Source organism: Cupressus sempervirens, chromosome 7 (genome assembly GCF_028749045.1).
Source record: "Cupressus sempervirens isolate cs-2001-9-10 chromosome 7, ASM2874904v1, whole genome shotgun sequence".
In the NCBI taxonomy this organism is placed as follows: Eukaryota; Viridiplantae; Streptophyta; class Pinopsida; order Cupressales; family Cupressaceae; genus Cupressus; species Cupressus sempervirens.
Window position 1 is genome coordinate 325804118 of NC_143124.1, and position 11059 is coordinate 325815176.

Genomic DNA, 11059 nt, shown 5'->3' on the forward strand with positions numbered 1-11059 from the left:
TCGCAAATTCGCGGAAAGCTATCGCGAATTCTTGTTAATGATCACGTATGCCAGGGGCCTTTCGAGGCCCGCTGTTTCGTTTTAATGATAAACATATAACACAAAAGCGCGTGACAGAATAGTCAAAGCCTGAAGGCAAAGCAAGTGCACTTTCTGGGGCTCTTATTGACATTCCATACTATTTCTTCGAGTTGACATTTTAAAAGTAATACATAAATACTGTAGAAGAGATTTGAGGCTTCCTCGACCCCAACTTTTTTCCTTCACGTCATCCATCTTTTCTTCCTTTATCACGAGTTTTTTCCATCGTATGGTCGGGTAAATTCGTTCAAATTTCCAATCATATCCGTTCTCATCTTTCATTTTAATTCTAACGACTGTGAGAACTTTATCAGATTTCTATATGTGTGTGATTTAATATATGTGACAATATTGAGGCAGTTGGCCCACAAGTGTGCACTTAATCATTCAATTTAAATTTGAAAAATCAAATATAAAAAATCTAATTGTAATTTATATAAATTTGGTTGTATACAGGGCTTGCCTCAAAGTCTGTTAGGTCAGTGGAGGAGGCTTAACATTGTGGGTAGTTCCCTATGATCTCGGGTTCTAATTTGGGGACCTACTTCAATAATGCATTGGTTCTACCAATGAGTAGGTCCATATAAACAAGGGAGACTTATCAATGTATTTATGAAAAACTAGTATTTACATAAGACAAGATATGTCATCCAAGGCTCGCCACTCGAGTCATAAACCAACACTAGAAGACTATATTGCCACATGTAAGTTTATCAACCCAAAAGAGGATGACAACCAACAATTGAATGCAACTACAAAGTCCATGTGTTCCTACTAAGACATTACCAAAATGATGTGTTATTGCAACCCATGTCCCATCTTTTGAGCTCGAGCACACAACTACTATCACTTTAATGCATAACCACATGTATCTAGAAAAAAAAATGTAACAATATCATTTTTCATGGAAGGGCAGTCAAAAAAGATATAAATGGAAAAATTAAATTAACTTTGTGAATTCAATGTGCATTTCATTTTCAAACTGAAAAGAGCACAAACATTAATAGGCCACACCAACATGAAAAACTTCACATATACAAGTAGACATGAATTCATCTAATCGGAGTCATGAAGAAGATGCAACAACCAAAGAGGAGGAAGAAGACACAACATATCTTGGCATTTAAACTAGGTCAACTTCTTTAGTGTCTTAACTAAATGTTCTTTTATTTGTTTCCTTGATATTTGTTTCCTGCTCTATTTTTAAAGCACTTGTACATTAGTACATTCTCATGGTTTATAGTTTTCCTTAAATTCTGAATGATTCATGTCCTTTCAAGTTTAGAGTCTTCAGGAACTGTTCTTTCATTTTTTTCCCTTTATGTTCTTTACTATTTCAATTTTGAATACCCTTACTTATAATTATACATCATCATTGTCTATATTCTCTTTTAACTCTTTTTTATTATTTTTTATTAGAGGAAACCAAGTTTAAGAGGGATGATAAGCCCTATACAAATATATTGTGAGGGGGACCTAGAACCCTAATAACTACAAAAGAATTAGCAATACACACCAGTATCTAACCAAAAGTGGAACACCAACCTAACAAAAGAGCATAAAAATTAAAAACTACACTATGAGGGTTTTACAAGTATCCCTAAACCAAATAGCCTAGAGAAGGTTACAAAGTATGAGATGTATCACACACTAATAACCTTCTATGTGGTTTTGAGAGGGTCCCCAAACCTTAAAAACCAACCTCAAATAGTTAGACATTGTAAATCTCACTCAAACATAAGTTTTCCCATAAGACTCAAACCTGTCAACCTTGAATGGGATTTTAAAATGATCCACCAACCTTAAGTCTTGAGACAACTAACAAGATTACTCATCACAATTCTATCTACAACTATGACATTTTGAAAGGTTCCCCAAACCAAAATAACCATCCTTAAAAAATATATACACTGAGAAACTAGGTGACAGTTAGGGATTTTTGGAGGCTCCCCAAACCTTATTTGGGTATGTGAATGTCTCTTATAACCAAATAAATTAACCTATAGAGAATAAATCATAAAGAGACCATTGAAGAACTCTTGGGATTTAATATGATACCTAAAATAATCTAAGGGTTTTAGAAGTGTCCCTTAACATACAAAGAGGGTTTTGACATAGGTCCCTCAACCAAGAATCTATTGCAAGGAGAGAACCATCCCTCCCCTAAATCCATCCATAACTCCCCAACAAGACTCCTGTCCATCTCAATATGAGAGGATCAGACCTCAATAGGAACAATATAAAGGGGAGAAGATGAAAGAGGAATTCTTAAAATATTAGCTTTGGATCGAGCGATAGAAACCAAGAGTAACCCAACAAAGCCCCCAACACACATCCTCTCTTGATCCAAAATCCACCTCCATAGGATCATTCATAACCTCAAGTGATCCATACAAAGAAGACATCTAAGAATAAAATTTCCACCACTTGAAAATCTATCACATAAATAGATCCCACATCAATGTGGACCATAAACTCCTCTATAGGAACAAGATATAGAGGTTAGCTTAAACCTAAACCAATCAAACTTTCCTTGTACAAGGAACTAAACTAGAAGAAAATGGGAATGAATAGACCCAAAAATTACCAAATACAAGGAAATCCCTAACCATATATAATAAATGAATGAATAGGGATACCTCACGTTTGGAAGGATAAGCCACATATAAAGGAAATTCAGCCACACCACTCCATAAAAATTCTAAAATAAATCATAATCTAGAATGATTATACCATAATCAATCCTACCATTTGTCATGATTAATCCCACACTAGTAATCACGAATAATTAGATTATCATTGTCATCTCTTCACAATAATATTAGTGTATGTTTTCTATTAACAATTTAATGTTACTATTTCCATAGATAGAAACTTGATTACATATGATTCCAAGAGGGTTAATATTTGATTAGCAATTTGACTATCAAGTAAATCAACTTTGATGTTTCCATCATTTTGAACTTCTTCCTAGCAATAGATGGATTGTTATGGCTTCATATGAAGTTGTCACTCATTCATCCTTAGCATCACCAACTACTTGGTTTGATTAACAACATTAGTTTATGGCTTCATAATGATCTAATTTTAAGATCATTGTAAATGTATTAGCACTGCTTGTACAATACATGTGTTTTCCAAAGGTATTAATCTCTTTCATTTATATTGAGAATGAGCCAATAAGAGACATGTCCTTTCATGAGACATGTCTATTCATCATTATGTAAATAGTCTAATGACAACTACAATTTTATACATACATACATACATACATACATATGTATGTATGTATGTATGTATGTATGATTAATTTCCATGATTTTTAATTATATTTATTTCTCTCAATATCATCCTAAGCATCTCCCATAGTGGAATTCATTGGATTGGGAGTTCCCTCCTTTCAAGCTATCTCCTCCTTCATAAGGAATCCTTGTGGGTTTTCTTGTGATTAACTCCTATTTAGTTGTACTGAGCAATCTTGGGTATTTTCTTCCAACTAGTCCACCTCCTCACCATCTACTTGAGATGAAATCCTAATTCTACCAAATTCTTTAAGGAAGCTTCTATCCCAAGGTCCCCCTCTCTTGAGTTTGGATGACCATCTAACATAGGTATCCTAATCCCTTGAGGATCCTTCTCTTTCATGTTATAGTCAAATACAATGTGAGTATTTGAATATTTTAAAAATAAGGCATCTTACAACATCATCTTTTGGAGCTCAAATTCCTTCTCTCTAGAATTGTCCAAAAGAATCGTAGATTCCACTTCTTGCACCTAAAAAAACATTCTCTCCTCATTAGAGCCTATTTATAGAGTGGCATGAATTATAACCATTTCCTTCTCTTAACTTGGTAACTTGTCTCCCAAAAAATAATGCTAGACATCTCCTGCTATGCAAATTTGGTTTTCAACCTTTTCCTCTTTATTTATAGTCAATGTGTCATTTGAAGTTTTGTGATTTGCATTATCCACAATTTCTCATTGTGAGGTCACTACATCTTGAACTTTGCCCCCATTTCTTGACACCAAAAACATGTTCATGAATGAGGTTGGGTACTCCCAAGCCTAATTTATTCCCCTTTTGATATCATTGCAATCACATGTGAGATGTCCTAACTTATCTTGTTTACCTCTCACCTTCCTAGATATTCCCACAACCATCTTATGAAGATGAAAATCCTAAGTTTATAAATAGATAATATCTCATTCAAACATATCTTCATGATTTCATTTAGGATACAAAGTCTAAAAAAATACTTGCATTTAACAAAATGCAACAAATCATGCCTTAGAAAAATGCCCAACAAATCTCCAAAAATCTCCATAATGTCAATGTCTCTATATTGTAAGGGAACTAATGGGAGAGTTACCCAAAAGGGATAGTATGTTATTTCACACTATTTTGGGTTTAAAATTTTAAATTTCATATCAGTGAAAAATCTTGTCTGATTCATAAATTGTTCCTTCCATTTATGCACATGATCCTATCTTGTTTACCTCCAAAAAATGGAAATAAAGAATCTACCCCATTACTAATACAAAAAGCTTTAATAACTCCTTCCCTATGATTCTTAAACCAACTTGAAATGGATTCATTATTATGGTAGTGATTACAGACCTTACCTATCAAAGACCGATTCCATAATCATCAATTTGGGAAAGGAGCATGTCTTCTAGAAATGAAATCATGTGTTCTTCATCCTAGACGTGAGATTATCATTTGTTCTTCTCCAGATATCTACACATTTGGTGTAGAAGCACCTTAATCAAAATCCCTAGGATGAATTCTTTGTTTTGGATTTGGCATGTACCAACTCTAGCCAAGTTAGGAGGGTGATTTTGGGCCTTACTAGGTCATCTCTTTGTTTGAGTTGGTTCCTTGATGAAGTTTCCATTCTAGGAGATTTTTTTCCTATTGTTTAAGTGTTGTTTGTGTTAGGGATTATGGGTTTAGCACCAAAAAACCATGAGGAAGATGTGGTTTTTAAGATATCTTTTCCTCCATGATATTTTTACATTCCTTTGCATGGATTGGAGATCCTACATGTCACTTGGAGCAAGTGATGAGAAAGATGTCAAAAAGATGTCAATATTGACAAAGTTGTTAAATAGGAAAAAGTGGTAAAAAAGCATGTGGATTGATGCTCTCAAGGATAAATCATTCCTAGACATCATTAATGGACCAGCTTAGACCTACTTGGAAGGTTCCAAGTAATAGAGGTTTATAAATGGAAAAAAATGCAAAAGTTGTCAACAACTTTGAAAAGTTGCTTGACAACATTTGAGCAAGAAGTACATATCCAGTGGCCTTATGGTAGATGGTTTCCATAACTCTTTGAACCTCTTGGTAGGCTTATAAAAACCAAAAAATGACCCATTACAAGGGTTGCATATTGCAAGAGAAAAGTTTTGTCATTAACAATTATGAACTCTACACAATTTTGACAGCTTTTACTTGTTTTCAGTTTTCTATACTCAAGAATGGATTGAATTTCAAGTTTTTATCTTTGGATTAGTGTAGTTCATGTTTGTATAGACCTTTTTTGTTTTATATTTCTATGTTTTAGAAGTTCAAGGTTTTGATTTTTTTTGGTAAACATATTGTATGTTGTTCCAGTCTTGGTAGTTTCCACAAAAGTGGGTCCCCCATGAGTTCCTACCATGCATTCATCAAAAAATTAAGTGAAATGGAAATGGAGCCAATGTACATAATGTATATGAATTCTTGGGTGGTGGATAGATGCACATCTATTCTTAATGTGATGCTGCAGGCAAGTCATATTTACGTGGTTAGGCATAGTGTTTGTAGGAAGGATTGGGGGTTTTGTGATGGATACTTCAAACTAGAAATTTAATAATGGAGAGGGGTGAGAGATGTTTCTATGTGCTAGAGGGGGAATTTTCAACCCAAGTTTTGATGGGCTTTTGAATAGACCCTAGCTAATGTTGTCATTCATTTTGTGTAACCCTTAAATTTAAGCATAAAAATTGATTTTAGGTGTAAAAATGGCTTGGAGACCCAAGACCCACAAAATCCTTTATGTTTTCCAAAAGGTCACTCAAATATTTTTTCCTTTTTTTCATATTTCTTAGAGAAAATTGGAATTAAAACCCAAAAACCCAAGTAGGATGGCTAATTCAATTAGGCCTAATTGGTGCAACTTGGGCAATTTTGCAAGAATCAATAGAAAACCCTATTGAACTTGAGTGTAGGAGGTTGAATGATGTTTAAAAAAATCATAAGGGAGTCTCTCACTCTTTCAAATTGGTCGAATGAGAAAGTTTGATCAAAAACTCATTTTGACAAGATATCTTGAACAATGCACTTGATGAGTGTAAGAAGCGAATACATTGGTGTAACTAGGCAGTGAGGAGTTGGAGGATATGATAGATATACTCTAGTGGTTAGGGAAATAAGGTGAAACATAAGAGGCTAAGAGAAAGCCTAAGTAATTCCTAAAGGAAGAATAGGGTTGAGTGAGTAAAATACCTTGCATTACATCAGAGTGGTATTAGAGAAAGAAGATTTGGGTTTGTGGTTAGATGTTTTAGAATAAAGAATTAGTTGGAGAAACAATCATGGTGACCAATGCAGAGTTGTCCAAAGAAGTGGGTGAGAAAAAGGAGAAGAAAAATCCTTGAAGAAGCCCTATAATAAATTATGAAAACCAAACTAGAAGAAGTAACCGAGGTAGCTAAGAAGAAAGACCAAGAAGGTGAAAGCAACAGTGAAGGTAAAGAGAAGATTGATGAAGAAGATGTTATCACTTATCTAGACCCTCCCATGGATGAAGAGACATTCCTAAAGGCTATCAAGGATTAGGAGGAAAAGAACTAGAAGGAATTCCATCATTTAATGGGAAGATGGAGAGCCACTTTGAGTGTAAAGGGGTAAGTGAAGCACAAAGAGTTAAGGTAGCCAAATCTAGGCTAAGGGGATCAAACCTAACATGGTGGAAGTATTCTCAAGAAGAGAGGGAGAAAGTGGCAAAGAAACCCATCAGAAATTGGAAAGCCATGGTAACAAATGTGAAAGAACAATATTTACTAGAGGACTATGAAGTTCAATAAAATAAGTAGGGGCATAGTTTATAAAAAAAGGACATGGATTTGGAAACTTACATTGAATTTTTTTAGAATTTACGTTTGAGGTCAAGAGTAAAAGAAGATGAAACTATCATAGAGGCTAGATACCCAAGAGGATTGAAATGAAACATACAAGAAGAGATCAACCCATGGACTCCTACAATAGTCTATAAATGCTTTCAACTTGCTCTAAAAGTGGAAGAGAAGAACAAGAAGAAGGCAAACTCAAAATTTAGAGGTAGAGGTAAGGGAAGAGATGGAAGAGGTCAAAGGGGCTATAGTGGAAGAGGATCAGATTCTATGCCACAAGAGACAACAAGTTGATTGAATAACAAGAAGGAAGTTTAGGAAGAGAAAGTTATAGTAGAGGTAGAGGCTCTAACACTAGTTGGATAGGAAGAAGAAACAACCAAGGGAGAGGGTCCTAGTTTTCTAGCATGATATGATATCATTGCATTCAGCTAGGAAACCATGTATATAGGTGCTCTAAAAAAGGCTGAACCTCCCAAGGAAATACAAAAAGGGTCAACTAACTATGAGGAGAATCTAGTGGCAAGTATTTAACACTCTAAGGTACCCCTAGACTCAAATGAAGGGGAAAATATAATGATCAAGAGGACCTTGATCAAGAAGCCCATAAAGGAAGAACCAAGTCAAAGAAAGACACTCTTTAGGATCAAATGCAAAATCATGGGGAAGGTGTGTAGAGTCATCATTGACTTAGGCTCAATTGATAATATAATCAGTGAAAAGGCAGTCAGTAAACTAAGACTAAAATGAATCCCTCATGCCAATCCATATAAGGTCACATGACTCAATAAAGGACACCATGTTCTTGTGGGAGAGAAAGCACGGATAGATTTCACCATAGGGAGGTACAAGGATAGAGTGTTATGTTGTATTCTTCCCATGGATGCATGCCACTTTCTACTTGGAAGGCCATGGAAATTTGATAACCAATCCATACGTGATGGAACCAAAAATGCCTACTCATTCCAAAATGATGGGTTGACTTTCAAGATCTAGTCCTTGATAGGGGAAGGAGAAATGAAGACCTCAGGTCCATGTGTATTCATGGTTGGAGAGAAAGAGTTCTTAAAGACCCTAGAGGAAGGAAATATAGTTGGTTTTCCATTAGATTTGAAACCTAGGGATGAAACTACTACCAAGAAAATAGAGATACAAAGGGAAGTACAATAATTCCTTGAAGAGTACAAACCCATTGTTAGTAAGGGACAAACTTCCACCCTACCTCATAAGAAACTTGTTAGCCACCAAATATACTTTATCCTAAGAGCTACCCTACCCAATAAAGCTTCCTATAAGATGAACCCTCAAAAAAATGCGAAAATTTCCAAACAAATCCAAGAGCTCCTAAACCAAGGCCAAATTAGGAAAAGCATTAGCTCTTGTGTAGCCCCTAGTTTTTTAGCACCCAAGAAAGGATGAAATTGGAGACTTTGTACTAATTATAAAGTCATTAATAGAATCGCCATTAGGTATCAGTTCCTAATACCTAAAATTAAAGATCTAATAGATTGTCTAGGAGGGGTAAAATATTTCACCAAGAAAGATTTGAAGTGGCTACAACCATATTAGAATAAATGAAGGAGATGAGTCAAAAACAACTTTGCAAAACTAAAGAAGAGTATATAAGGAATTTGTAAATTATTTTAAAGAAATTGCATGAAGAAAAGATAATGATCAATTTAGAGAAATACAACTTTATGAAGCAAGAGCTATATTATCTTGGCTTTGTTTTGTCGCAAGGGAACCTCAAAATGGATCAAGAGAAGGTGGATGCCATTTTAACTTGGCCTACTCCCAAGACTACATTAGATGTGAGAAGCTTCCATGGTTTGGAAAATTATTATAGGAAGTTTATCTAACATTTCAATGGCATGTGTGCTTCTATGTTGGATACAATCAAGGGTGGTATGAAGAAAAAGTTTTATTGGACCCTATAAGCTGATCATGGTTTTGACACACTCAAAAAGAAGATTGGTGAATTTCCCATACTAGTTCTTCCTAGTTTTGCAAAACTTTTCCAAGTGGAATGTGATTCTACTAATGTAGCTATTGGGGTTGTTCTAAGCCAAGAAGGGATGCCATTAGATTTTCATAGTGAGAAGCTCAATGATGCAAAGAGGAAATACTCTTCCTATGAATTAGAGTTGTATGCTCTAGTCCAGGATCTAAGGAAGTGGAGGCACTATTTTCTTCCAAAAGAATTTTTTGTATACTTGTACAACCAAGCTCTTAGTTTCCTTAACTCCCATTACAAGCTCAAAAACAAGCATATGAAATGGGTAGAATACCTACAAGCCTACATATTTTTAATCAAACATAAGAAGGGGGTGTAGAATAAGGTAGTTGATGCATTAAGTAGGAGGTTCCTCATAGTACGAGAAGTTCAACTCCAAATAATAGGCATTGAAAACTTCCAACACCTATACAGTGATGATGAAAATTTTGCTCAAATCTATAGGGTATGTAAGGAGTTCAAAAATAACTTTCATGGTGATTTTTCTAATTAGACATTGAAGAATTCTTTATTGTTTAAGGGGAGTGAACTTTGTGTTCCTAGAGGCTCACTGAGGGAGAATTTAATCCATGAAAAGCATAATGGGGCACTTAGTGGTCATTTTGGAGTCAATAAGACTCAAGAGTTAGTCACTAGGTTCAATTCTTGGCCTAGGATGACTAGAGATATAAAAAAGTATGTGGAGAGTTCTATAGTGTGTCAAAAGGCAAAGGGCACATCGAATAACACTAGTCTTTATCAACCACTCCCAATCCGTAGCAGACCATGAGAATGAATCTCTATGGATTTTGTAGTTGGCTTACCAAAGACAAGGCATTGTTATGATAACATTTATGTCATTATGGATAGGTTTAGTAAGATGGCCCATTTTTGTACCTTATGATGCTTGTCAAATTTCTCACTTGTTTTTTATAGAGGTCGTTAGGATCCATGGAGTACCTATGAGCATTGTTTTAGACAAGGATACCAAATTCATGAGCCACTTCTTAAATACACTATGGAGAAGGCTTGGGACTAACTTATCTTTTGGCTCTAACTATCACCCATAGACAGATGGCCAAATAGAGGTGATTAATATGAGTCTTGGTAACTTGATAAGGTGTCTCATAAAGAAGTAAGGTTAGACAATGATCCAACTCATTGGGAATGCTAAATATGCCTACAATGACATAATGAATAGATCAAATGGTAAGAGTCATTTTGAGATAGTTTATGGTTTTCATCCTAGAGGGATATTTAAATTGATATGAGGGAAATCCATGAAAATGTGAGCAAGACTCTAGCTGAAAATGTTGAAAAATTAAAGCAAAAGGTGGATGCATCAAAGAGAGAGGTACAGTTTCAGATAGGGGATCTTGTGATGGTGTACCTTGACAAACATGGATTTCCAAAAGGGATACCACACAATCTCTAGATGAGAAGGTTGGGACCTTGCAAAATACTTTCCAAGTATGGCAACAATGTTTACAAGGTGGCACTTCCTAAAGACATTGGACTCTCCCCCATCTCCAATGTTGTAGATTCGATTTCCTAAAAATGACCTATCTATGATGGTGATCAGAGTCTTCAAGAGATCACACAAGATTTAGTATACCTACACCTAACCCCCACTCCACGTCTGCAAGTAGATAGGATACTAGATTGGAACATCTTGTGAAATGGCTTGCCAAGGATGATGTTGATGCTACTTGGATTCAAGGGGGAAAATTCAAGAGGTTGGGTATTGATTCCTACTTACCTAATCCAAGGATGGATTAACTTCTTTTCATTTGGGTGAGTATCATACATGAATACCTTAATCAAACTCCTTAGGATTAGTTTTTTGTTTTGGTTTTGGCATGTACTAAC